General features: G+C 36.6%; 1 long non-coding RNA gene across 1 annotated transcript; it reads right to left on the bottom strand.

Annotated features, from left to right (window-relative positions):
* Nucleotides 1–336: 336 nt before the first annotated feature.
* LOC147603704 (uncharacterized) lies at nucleotides 337–1,430 on the bottom strand. Its single transcript, XR_015265503.1, has 2 exons — nucleotides 1,361–1,430; nucleotides 337–1,069 (listed from the first exon to the last, which is right to left on the bottom strand). It is a non-coding gene; the product is annotated as an uncharacterized LOC147603704 (long non-coding RNA).
* Between the last annotated feature and the right edge of the window lie 11,716 nt (nucleotides 1,431–13,146).

Here is a 13,146-nt window from a genome sequence, read left to right as displayed (position 1 = left end):
AAGAAGCAAATGGCATAAGTGTTAAAACATATCATAAGGCATCCAGCACAAGAGGGAATCACAATAGGTTATGAGTCACCACATGAACAAAGCATTTTCAAATTGAATTCAGCTCGAAGCTTGCAAATCTCAATCATTGGCCCCTGTGATTGAGGGGGTGGTGTACAACAAGGCTCCTTGAGCATAGGATTTAATAATGATTCAATCAAAGTTTAAGATTAATGGTGAATGCTAACAAGGTGGTTAACTTCTTTTACTTAAAACCATAAATAGAGTCTCACTTGAATGTGCTCATGTATGCAGTTATTTTAATCCATAGGCAAATAGACTATCTGATAATAAGTTTATTATAGATACTAGTTGGGAACTCATGGTTCGCACGTCTTTTGAGGCTTCCAAAATCAAATTCTCTTCAAACCTTCTCCTCCCCTTCCCGAACCTCCAAATTCTTGCCACGTAGCAACTTTGTGAAACTCTTCCTTAAGGCCTGCTACACATACCCACCGCCCATGTATGGGCGAGGGAGATTGCCTGCCCATGAATTATGGGCGGTGGATATCCCCACCACATCAGCATGGGCAGGCAAGGGTATACCGAGACGATGAAGCTAATGACAAAAGCATTCCTCTGTTCGAGTCTCATGCTTGTCTCTGACCCCAGCTCGAAAAACAAAAACAAAAAAGCAGGGGTATAGCGATGTGTAATGGGCCTAATATAACATAGGGAAGAAGTTGATTAATCAGCAGGCAATTGGATTAACATGTGTTAACGGAGGTAATTGCAATTCAGAATCCTCTACGGATGTCATGAAGAAGGAGAAGGCCGGCCAACTGAAAGCAGAAGCTGCTGGGGATAGGAAGAATACAAGGGCGGGCTGGCGCTAGAGAGGGCGTCGGAAAGCCTGGAGGAGGTAGAGAGGCGGGAGGAGGCGGAGGACTACGCCTTCTTAGCGCCCTTGAAACACAATGCGCCGCCTCACCTTCTACACAGCTTACGTTGAGCGTCGGCTGCTTTGCTGCAGCATCCGGTCCCCTGGGCTCCTCTTCGCCACGCTGCAACCTAGGGTTCCCTGCACACGTGTAAAAATCAATGGTCTGCATTTGGAGAGAATAACCTCCTCTCATATATATATATATATACATATATACCTACATATACACATATATACATATATATGCTTTTTTTTCTTTGGTTTCATCTCACCCTCGCTCACTATTGCATCAGATCTTGGCATCTTTGTGAAAATGCTTACACCCCATATAATAATTACTAAGAATTTCCAATATTTCCACATCTAGTTATATATATATATATATATATATATATATATAAAGACACAGAGAGAGGGGGGGTGTAGTACGTCTTAATTTCCTGAACTAAACATGGTTATGTACTATAGCCCTTATAGGAGGAGATCTTGAGTTCCTCACCTACATATGGCTATTTATTATGCCCCTTATTGCCTTTATATAATACATGGGATCATTTGCTACACCATCATGATGGTCCACTAGCCTTATCACTTTTAAGCACATGGCTTGTCCCTTAACCACTACTTATCACTATACACTTCATTAGTAGTTACACAACAATGATCGTGCACCCACTAGCCTACTCACTTTTGAGCATATGCCTTGTCCCTTGACAACTATGTATCACTAGGCGAAAAGGAAGGCCACTTCACATTGAGCGAAAAGGAATCTCCCTATTTATTGCTTGATTCTTAAGTGATGAGGTTTGTTTTCTGTCCTCCTTTGAGTGTCAATAGATTCGATTTTCATTTGTCTGAGAATAGGTGATCACTATTACATTGAAGGTGGGAATTGTAACTACAATGATGTGACAATACTTTAACAAAGAGGTGGGAATTGTAAGGATAATAATTGAGAGAGAGAGAGAGAGAGAGAGTACGGATCCTAGATCTTATCAAGATTGATGCTTTATGAACATTAAGATATTTGACCATATCCTTATAAACTTTTATTCAATGCCACAAGCATTGAATAAAAGATTGATGCTTTATGAACATTAAGATATTTGACCATATCCTTATAAACTTTTATTCAATGCCACAAGCATCATATGACTCAAACTTCATACACTAAGCATCATTAGAAGAAGACAGGTGGCAAGACTAGCCTTGGTCACTTTATTCCTCCTTATTCTCAAGAATAGATCTTTAGCTTTGCAATATTGTTTTGGTCTCTATCATCATTTCCCTCGAGTTGGGGAGGGGGAAGGGGGGGCACCTTATGTATATGTAACATAGTACAGTACTTAATGGAGGGGGTTTTCGTAATTGAGGTACGGACTTACATGATGTACATATGTAGGAGGTAATTAAACAAATATTTGTTAAATATAACTCATGTATAGGGGGTTTGAAATGAAAAATCTAAACATGTATACATACAAGAGGGGATAAGCAATTGTATAAAAAAATGTTAAAAATTTAAAAATATGGGTTATTTTAAATATAAGTCTACTCATACATGGTTATATGGGTTTTATAGAGTTGGCACCTTGAGAGGGAGAGAGGGGGGGGGGGGGGGTGGGGGGCACCTTACATATATGTAACATAGCACGCTAGTTAATAGAGGGAGTGTTGTTTAATGTAATTCATGTATATAAATTTACATAAGGGGTTTGAAATTCAAAATTTACATGTGTACATACAAGAGGGAGTTAAGCAATTATGTTTAAAAAATGTAAAAATATAGAAATAGGGGTATTTAAATACAAGTCTACAATTCATACATGGTTCTATACTACCCTGAGAAGGGGTAGGGGGAGGGAACGGGGATGTGGGGAGGGGGGGTGTGGGAGGGCAGGGGGGATGGTGGAGAGGGGGATCATTTCATGAAGTTCTTTGGTAGTAGACCCTCATAGCTATTCTATATTCTACATGTATAGTTACTCTCTCTCTCTCTCTCTCTCTCTCTCTCTCTCTCTCTCTCTCATGTGTCTCTCTTAAACCTTCGTACTTTTTTATTGACATACATTTTCCTTCCCGTCATGGCTCCTAGAAGTCAGTCCTTTCTTAGAGGCTGAAATCATTGTGATTTTGTTAGCGTTCTTATGCATTTGAGATAACCAAGTATCATCAATTCAAGGAGTGTGAAGATAGTTATAGTCTACCAATCATGTTGTTCATGTGGTGAAATTCAATAAAATTTGGGTCCAATGGCTCTCCCTTTATAATCTAAATACCTTTAAGTAGGACCTAATAAGGTGTCTTAATTTGCATATCAATATATGATTGGTGTTCCCCCACTTGTCGAGTGTTCAACCTTCCTACTAGCTCCTTAAAATGGGAAAGTAGAGATAAGTAAAATCCTTTTTGGAAAGTAACCATAGTCAACTTACACTTTTGCATATCATAGATCTCTCTATTAATTAAAATGATGTAGTAGGACTTACAACCTAAGCACTTTTTTAAATTTACATTTGTTCTTAAAAAGACAAAAAACCCTTCTACCCCAAAATGACAACTCGCACTATTTTGCCTCCAAAATATTAACCCACAATTTGCTAAAATTTTCTATTTGTGGCCTCCCTCCACGTAACCTAGTAACAAGAATGGATTTTTTTATTAGCATAGCAATGAAATTGTGGAGATTTTTCATGTGAATATGCTAATAGACATCCATAAACATAATTTCAAGGCAAATACATGATCTATATATCTTCTGATTTGAAGAGTTAGTATCCTTACCCTTTGATCTGAAGAGTTAGTATCCTTACCCTTCTTCTTTGTGTTAGTAGTAAAGAAAGCCTGGTTGTTGCCACCATTGACTCTGTATCCACATCATTGCCGTTGTTGTGTTAGTAGTAAAGAAATCATATTCATTTCTAGGCGAGGCCAAAAGCTTTCTGAGCTCCTTGGCCTCCTTGGCCTTATCCACATAGACTTGCAAATCCCTTTCCAAACTTAGGATTTTTGCATTTAACTCTTCACGTGTCTTTGCAAATGCATCCTTGACACTTGGAAGCTCACTTTCAAACCTCCTTGGGATTTTTTTGGGCATGGGTTTACCTTTAGGCTTTAGATTTGGGCATATATGGATTTGGCATGAGTCTTTTTTTTCATTTGTAGTGCATCTATTGACTCATTGATCTCCCTATTTGCTGCCTATAATTCTTTCTCCAAATCTATTTTGGAATGGCCATGCTCACTTTTCATTGCTTCATTTACATCCAAAGCCTACACATGCCTATTTTGCCACTATTTTATCTTTTTTTAATGTTCATAGAGTTGTTCTTATAAAATTAGTTCCTTGGGCATTTTTATCTTTTGTAATCCTTTCATTTCTTTCATATTGCATCTATAGGGAAGCTTTCTCTTAGGAACATACCTCTCTATTTTCTCCTTGATGATCTTAATTATAGATCCACATCATCTTGCAACTCACTTAGCTATTTTTCTCTGACCAAGGCCTCTTATCACATCCTATCTTCATTCCCTAGATATGCCCTTCTATCTCAGGGCCATCACTTATTTGTGACTTGTGGTTTCAATTTGAGCGAAACGGGGCTGCTATTTATGATGAAGTTGATGAGGTCATTACAAAAAGGGCATTTAAAGAAATAACTTTGTATGAGACCTTGATGAAGATAGCAAGGAGAAACCTCCTTGCCATCTTGGGGCCACAAGAGACCAATTTTAGGGCCGAGCCTCCTCTTTAGCTCATACGCTCACATTTTCAGACACATATACATATGTGGCATTTCATAAGGGAGAAACTTTGGGACGATATTTATAAACTCTTTTAAGACAACAAGAACTATCGCACAAATGACATAATAATCTAGGGAAATATTGTTGAAATACCATTATAAATGCCTCTTAAAATCATTCTCTTCTCCATGTATAATCATGTGGGACCTAATATTTATGTGAATCATCTAAGTAAACAACTTGTGCACTTATGCTATATTCATGTGGGTTAGCTAGGCTTAGAAACTCCTCCTTGGTTTGATTAAAGGTTTGTAAAAAAAGTTAGTTTAAAGTTCTAGAAACTAATTGGAATTAAAAAGGTGCTTCTTCCATATTTGTAAAAGAATAGGAGGCTGCTTAGAGAATAAAAATCTCCAAGGTGAGAAGAAAGAATAAAAATGAGACCTTTATGACACATATATGTAAATTATCTAAATTTTTAGAATATCAACATGTCAAAATAGCAAATGGCTAAATAAAAATAACAATTTAAAATATTTATAAATACAATATTTAGCAAATTTCCATCTACAAAGAAAGAACTCACATTTTAAAATAACAAATTAACTCTTCCTATTGATATTACAAAACATTTTCCAACGCAACTAATTGACCAAGAAATAAATGTCAATGTTGCACTAAGCATAATCTTGAATTTTCTCCATTAGACTTATTCTCATTTGTATACTAGCAACGTTAAGGACTCATCTATAGGTTTTAAGTTAATTTTGAGTTGATGAGCAGCGTCTTAGTATTCCAAGAAACAAATGCCAGAGTCTTACCAAACACTAAGCAACCTTTTTCGAGCTATTTGAAAATTATAGCGAAACTTGGCAACAGACCCTAAAAAATTAGAAGTTACTTGATAAAATTTTACAACAAAAAACAATGTAAAGTGAGCAAAAGACATATTAGAAGATCACATCAATCACCATACAAAATTAAAACACCACTCCAACTATAATTTTTTGATTGCATGGAACAATACCCAACAATATCTGTATTAAAGACAGAATCATTGGTCGCAAGCAAACACAAAAACCATGTGTTGCATTGTCCACTACATACACCAAAACAAATCGAGTTGAGTCACACTCATCATCTATAAAAACATGACGAGCGTGACGTCGATTTGCATGGTCCTTCTCAAAACGTGCCTCTCAAGCCATGGTCCTTGCCATTGCTTCGGCATACTCTGGTAGAACACTTTGGATAGAAAATAAAGAATAAAAATTGTTTAGTTTTTGAGCAAATTCACATGTTTAAGTATATCTATGTATTGTAGATCAAACTTGAATGTTCCTGTCTTTAAACATATGCATGAAGGTAACCAAAAAAACAAACTAGGATCCTCAAGCATTGACCTAATGTAAAACACCACCAAATCCATAACAAAATAGAGTGACAGTAGGCCCAAGCATCAAAAAACAAAGCCAAATAAATAGTCATCAATGTAGCACTGAATAAGGTCTAGATGCTCACTTGTAAGATTCCTCCCTCCAGCTTTTGAGGTGTGCACGTATAAGAACCTCCCCCTGTTTTGGCCTGGAGAGAGAAAATTCTAGAGGGAGGTAATTCAAAATTGAGATATTTTTGGATATAAAAATCCTCCTAGTGCCTAAAATGGTTTTCCCTGAAACAAAAATTCAAAAATAACCTTCCAATGTGCAATTGAAATTAATTGAAAATAGGTAAAAAGGACCTTAGCCGAAGGGTCCAGATTTTCAGAAATTTTTGGATCATGGTCCAATTAAGGTTCCTAATGGACCAATAAGATTAATCCAAATGTAGGGAGGGGAGATAAATTGAAGAATAAAAGAAAAACCCCCAAAAATGAGTAAATGCTCACATAAGATGAAGAGTTGACTGAGTACAAGGTTTATTAGTTAAAAATTAAGAGATATTTAGAGGAAATGATGTATTTTTGACACCTCAGTGTGGGGATCTCCCCTCATGAAGGAGGCACCTATTTCACATGTGTGGAGGAGTTTTAAACTCAAAAATAATGAGATATTTTTATCTCTCCTCTCTCCTGTTTCAACTAGATCCAAAAAGTAAGCTAAACTGACCTAAAAATGGTCAAAAATTGACCAAACTGATCTGAAAAATTCTAGAACCAGTTTGCTTGGTTAGAGGTTCATTTCTCCTATAAATAGAAGCCTCCCCCTTTTGTAAAAGCTTAATGGTGTTTATGCACTGTTACTCTACTCCTACCCAGAGCCATTTATATTGAATTTTTTTGATAATTCAATTGTTTTTGACTTAATCCTCTCCAAAGTAATTGGTGGCCACTCTTGCTTCAAACAAGAGTAGAACCCTCAATCCCTCAAGCCAAAGGAAAGCTTACAACTCTATGTAAGCTAAATTTTTCTTACTTTTTAATTTTAAATCTATGGTTTTCTTGATTTTCCTGTTTTATAGTTGATTGAAGTAAATTCTAATGCTATGCCTTGATGAAAAGACCATCCCCCTTCTCTTCTTTACAATTCAGCCCTTCTTTATCCTAGAGAATGATTAACAAAAAGATAAATTAAAATTTTCTTATTGTTACTCTCTTGGAAATTAAGAATTGTGTAGATTAGAGTCCTTTACGTCTAATTGGGATTAATTTAAGTTGAAAATAGAATGATAAAAATGAGAAATGGTCAGCCATACAAAGGAGGTTATGGCAAAATTTTCTGGCATTGTAAATATGAGTCTTGTATATACAAAATTTTAACTAATGAGAAAGCACATAATCCCATTCTCACAATAGAGTTTGAGTCTTCTGGCTCTTCTAATTGATGCTTGCTTGTGTCTCCCCTTATCCCCCATGCTCTCACTCACCAAGGCATTGAGGTAGAGGTTGAGCTTAGCTCTCACTCTCTTTTCTCCCCATCCATTTGTAAGGCTTCTTTATGGTGACAATGAGGAAGGCAAGGTTGAGGACCCTAGCTTTCCACAAGAGAGGGTTTCTCTACCAAGAGTGGCTAGAGGTGCAAGCCAATAATACCCTTGCATTCTTCATCTTCTTCTCTCCCTCGTGTAAGGCTCAAGTGCTCAGAGTGGAGAGACGACATTTACTTGGACCACAAGCCTTGTCATGTGTCCGTATGGGGTGAGTAAGTACTTGCCATGCTTGCCTTGTCGTGTGCCTTGTGGTAAGTAATTGCCGTGCTTGACCATTGTTTGATGAGCCTTTGTGTATTAAACTAGGTATTAGCCCACTATCGTGTCTACCTTTTTATTCTTCATGTGTTATAAGAAGTCATAAGCCTTGGGCATTGAGGTATATATCATCCCATTATCGTGTTTACCTTTCTATCCTTCATGTCTTATAAGAAGTCGTCATAATCCTCAACCCCTTGTCCCAACTGGAAAGTCATGCCTTCCAATCTTATTGAGAGAGGATTTACGTGTGAGTGGGTTTCTTTTTTCTCTTAGGCAAGGTTTAGTCTCCTTTTTGCTTTAGACCTTTTCCTTTTGTTGGTGACTTCCCTTGTTGAACCACTTTTCTATCACTCCTTGAGCCACTTCTTTCAACAGTTCTCTTCTATATCACACAAGGATTCTCTATTGCAATTACACCTTGATTCTCATGATACTTGAAACATTCCATGTTTTGTAGTCCACCCTCACGTGGTTGGGGTGCCCCTGCTTGCATCAAGTGGAGCCCCCGCTAGAGCTTGAGATCAGAGAATATAGGCAACAATGTGTCCAAGGCCTTTTTTACATGATCACATGCACGATAGAAGAAGAAATAGCAATTGGAGAACTAGGAGTGGTACCATTTCCACCCCCAACTTAATGCATTATTCCTTGTATTATGTCAATTGCAAGAAAGGCCTCTTACATACTTTGTGGCCTATCTTTTTGGACCTTAAGGTAGAGCATTGGATCCAAATACTGCACAAAGGAATTCATCTTGATGAATTCCTTTTGTGAATTTATTGATGGTGCTTATGGTGCCACCCCTTGCTATGTTCTCCTCCCACAACCTAGACTAGTACTCTTGAATGTGCCACCCCTTGCTATGTTTCTTCTCCCACAACTTAGACTAGAATTGTGGAATGTGCCATCACATGGTCCCAGTTCTCCCATATTAGATCGAACCTCTCTATAGTACTCTTTCATTGATTCGTTCTTAGGCTTGGATATCTCCTCAAAGTCTTTCCACACCTCCATGGCTTTCGAGGTGGATTAAATTACAAGGAAAAAGAACTCAACTAGCATGAGAAATTTCCACTCATCTATCAACTCATTCTCAAACGTTGTTTGAGTGCTCATGTAGGGGGTCATACAAAATAGAGCACATATGTCACTGGCAACATGAGGATGGAGCATTGAGCAAATGCTTTTCCAACACATAGCTGATTATTTTAATGTTTATATGAAATGGTATTCACCAACCTATTGACACTATTAAACTACTCTTTGATAAACATTAGCCCTCTTAACTTTTTACCTATATGTATGTATGTATGTATGCATGCATGTATGTATGTAGTGATGGAGAATGGGAAACATCACATGAATGTAGCTAGGGAGATATGAAAAGAAGTTCCTATCATGGTAGCCATACCCTTCACACACTCATGGGTATAATACAAGGACCTTCTTCAAGCACAACCAATTTTCCTTGTATAAGAAAGAACGCTAACTTTGTGGGGTGAGACAAAACTACAAGGAGTCAATGTTGTTGCTAGATGTTGAGTACAATAGCTAAGTGCAAAGATAATGCTAGTTGTTAAGTCCCCAAATTAGGAATGATTTCAAGAGAAAAGAAAATGCCTTAGGTCACAATTAGAGATTGTTTGGTTCTATATTTATTTTGATGAAGAATGAAAAAAATCATTGTCTTTGACTTGATGGAGTAGTTAACGTGTTCATGTAGTTAGTTGATGTGTTCATATAGGTAGTTGATGTGTTCATATAGGTAGTTGAGTGACTTTATATAGGTCGTTGATATTAAAGGCACCTTATTACTTATGGTTGATATGCATCACATTCAAAACTAGAACATGATTACATATGGTAGGGTATGCAAGGTTGAAAGTATAACGGTAGGGTATACAAAGTTGAAAGTATAATGTGACTTTAGTTGTATGCATGCACAATGATGGGCTATATAATTGTCTTTCCTCTTATTTAGTTGCTGTACAGTTTGAATACCTTTATGATAGTGTCAATTTGAAAGTTGTTGAGGAAATTTATATCGAAAACAGTAGCACATCTTGCATGACAAGTATTTGCCCGAGGAATAGCCAAGGCACCTTTTTCTTGTCCTTTATACATGCCATGCTTCTCTCTCTCTCTCTCTCTCTCTCTCTCTCTCTCTCTCTCTCTTTCTACCATATACAATTCTAGAAAGGTTTAAAGTACAATGTGTTGTTAGTTGTATACTACACAATTGTCTTTCCTCTTATTTAGTTGTCTTGAAATTCAAATATCTTTATGATAGTGTCAATTTGAAAGTTGATGTGAGCAAGTCTATGTCAAAAACAATAGCACACCTTTCATGACAAGTGTACTTTTAAATTTGCCCAAGAAGGAATAGCCAAGGTATCTTCTCTCAATGGGACACACACACACATATACACACACACTCATGTTACATTTTGTCTTATAGATTATTAGAAACTTTACGTTGAGTAGTTTCTTGGTGCTTGAGAGAAGCAAGGATTGCTTTTGCAAGCGTGTTTATAAAATTATGCCACTTAAGAGGAATTTCAAGGATGGACAATGGCATTCCCTCTCATGGAAGTTGGGTTTTGATGTGATGTTGGGATTGATTCAAGCTTCTCTCTCTCCATATATATATACGTGTGTGTGTGTGTGTGTGTGTGTACACACACACACACACACACACACACATGTATGTACGTATGTTTATAAGCATATATATATATACATATATATAATTATACACACACACACACATGTATATACATACATATGTATGTATGTATGCATATACATATATATATGTATATATGTGTGTGCGTGTAATATTATATGCACACATACATACAAACATACATATATATACTTGCTTGTGGGATCCTCCTAGGCTTATGCTTGTCAGTTAAAAGGCTCTTCTTACTCTTCTTCTCCATATATACATGTATATATATGTATATGTATGTATGTATGTATGTATACTTGCTTGTGGCATGCTCCTAGGCTTATGCTTGTCAGTCAAAAGGCTCTTCTTACCCTTCTTATGCTTGTCAGTCAAAAGGCTCTTCTTACCCTTCTTCTCCATATATACATGTATATGTAATATGTATGTACGTATATCACACACACACACACACACACACGCATGTGTGTGTGTGTGTGTGTGTGTGTGTGTGAGAGAGAGAGAGAGAGAGAGAGAGAGAGAGAGAGAGAGAGAGAGAGACTTTGCTAAGTTTATGTGTGGGGCATATGGGCTTTACATATCCATAAGCACCTGCCAAAATCCCCCCCCCCCCCCCCCGCCTTTTGAGTGGATCCCCCTCCATTGCATACCCGATGATGGTCTTGGTGTGATGGATCTTCCTTGTCCATGTATGATCTCAAGCCATACAAAGTACAAACCTGTTTGATATGGCCATCATGGATTGTGAACTTAGAAACCCCTTCCTACTTGCGTTCACATTGAACAGCTACTTGAACCTGCTTAAGAATGTACGAAATGGCACGGGCACAAAATTAAGACACTACTAATTTTTGTTTTTGGCCATGCTTTTCCACCCTAAGGTGGAGGAGGGGTGAGTCAAGATTCGAACTCGAGACCTAGAGCTTTATTGTTGGGCTATTGTCCCCACACTCACTATTAAGTACTATAGTACACATCATTAATTTTCAAGCTTTTATTTAAAAAAAACCTCAAAATTAAATTGTATTCTTTTCTAAAAACATATAATCTATATTTGGCGGTGCATTTCGTACTCACCTAGATTCCCTTTTACTGTCAATAGTATACCAAGATTAAGTATTTTGCGAAAAATGGTAACAATAAATTGCGTGGATTTGGATTTTTATTTACAGTATTTTTAATTTTCCAGAAACTGCGCGGATTTGGATTTTAATTTGGTTTTTTTAAACCGTTTTTAGATGGTAAAAAGTTGAACGATCACAACGCAAAAACAAATTATACCAAAAATGCAATAATTTCACATTAACACAAAAAACAATCATTGGTTAAAATATTCCCTTTAATTTCAAGGAACAAAATCATAGATTTTATTTATAATCTTGGTATTTTCTCACATTTTCAGTACTAAATCTTCTTAACTTATTCAAGTATTGCCAAATTTGACATTCATGATTTCTAGTTTGAGGAACAAAATCATAAATTTTAGTTATAATCTTGGTATTTTCTCTAATTTTTAGTACTAAATCTTTCTTTAACTTTCAAGTATTGCCAAATTTGACATCCATGATTCCCTTTAGTTTCAAGGAATAAAATCATAAATTTTTAGTTATAATCTTTGTATTTTCTCTAATTTTTAGTACTAAATCTTTCAAGTATTGCCTTTATTTTGATTGCTTGAATAAAAACATTTTTTTTTCAGCCATTGATGCAAAGCACCACCTTCCAATCTCAAAGAAGAGTTGCAAGCATCACAGGGATGGGTACTAGCCCTTGGAGTAGGCTATAATCAGCAAAACACATGCATGAGAGACACAATAAAGAAAGGAGAGGACTCAGGGAGAGTGAGGCTATTAATTAAATATCTGTGTAATATTACTCATGGGCATCATGGACCTTGATGGCTTATCACTTTAATTCAAGCCTTTACTTTAATACAAGATATGTTTTTTTTTAAATTGGGCAATTTTATTACATGAGGATCCCGCATACCCTTTTACAAACACACACACACCTATAAGTTCAGGAGTTACAAGGTAGCACCATGCAATGTAGGCAGCCATGGATCGAACCTATTACCTCGGGTTACAAACCATCCACTTAAATCAACTGACCTACTCATGGGCATCATGGACCTTGATGGCTTACCGCTTTAATTCAAGCCTTTAATACAAGATACGTTTTTTTTTAATTGGGCAATTTTATTACATGAGGGTCCTACGTACCCTTTTACAAATACATGCACACACACACACATACACACACACACACACACACACACCTATGGGTTCAGGAGTTACAAGGTAGCACCATGCGATGTAGGCAACCATTACGTCGGGTTACAAGCCATAACTTTAATTCAAGCCTTTAATACAAGATATGTTTTGTATATTAATAACCTAAACCTTTCTTAAACATTAATAATACAAGCCTTTAATACAAGATATGTTTTGTATATTAATAACCTAGGGTTGGGGCATTGGGCTTTGATGGCTTACCGCTTTAATTAAAGCCTTTAATACAAGATATGTTTTGTAAATTGTATATTAATAACCCAAGACTTTCTTAGACATTCATAATTTGTATATTA

The sequence above is a fragment of the Cibotium barometz genome, chromosome 63 (genome assembly GCF_041138505.1).
Source record: "Cibotium barometz isolate CiBa-2024 chromosome 63, ASM4113850v1, whole genome shotgun sequence".
Taxonomy (NCBI): domain Eukaryota; kingdom Viridiplantae; phylum Streptophyta; class Polypodiopsida; order Cyatheales; family Cibotiaceae; genus Cibotium; species Cibotium barometz.
This window is presented reverse-complemented; position numbering and strand designations above follow the sequence as displayed.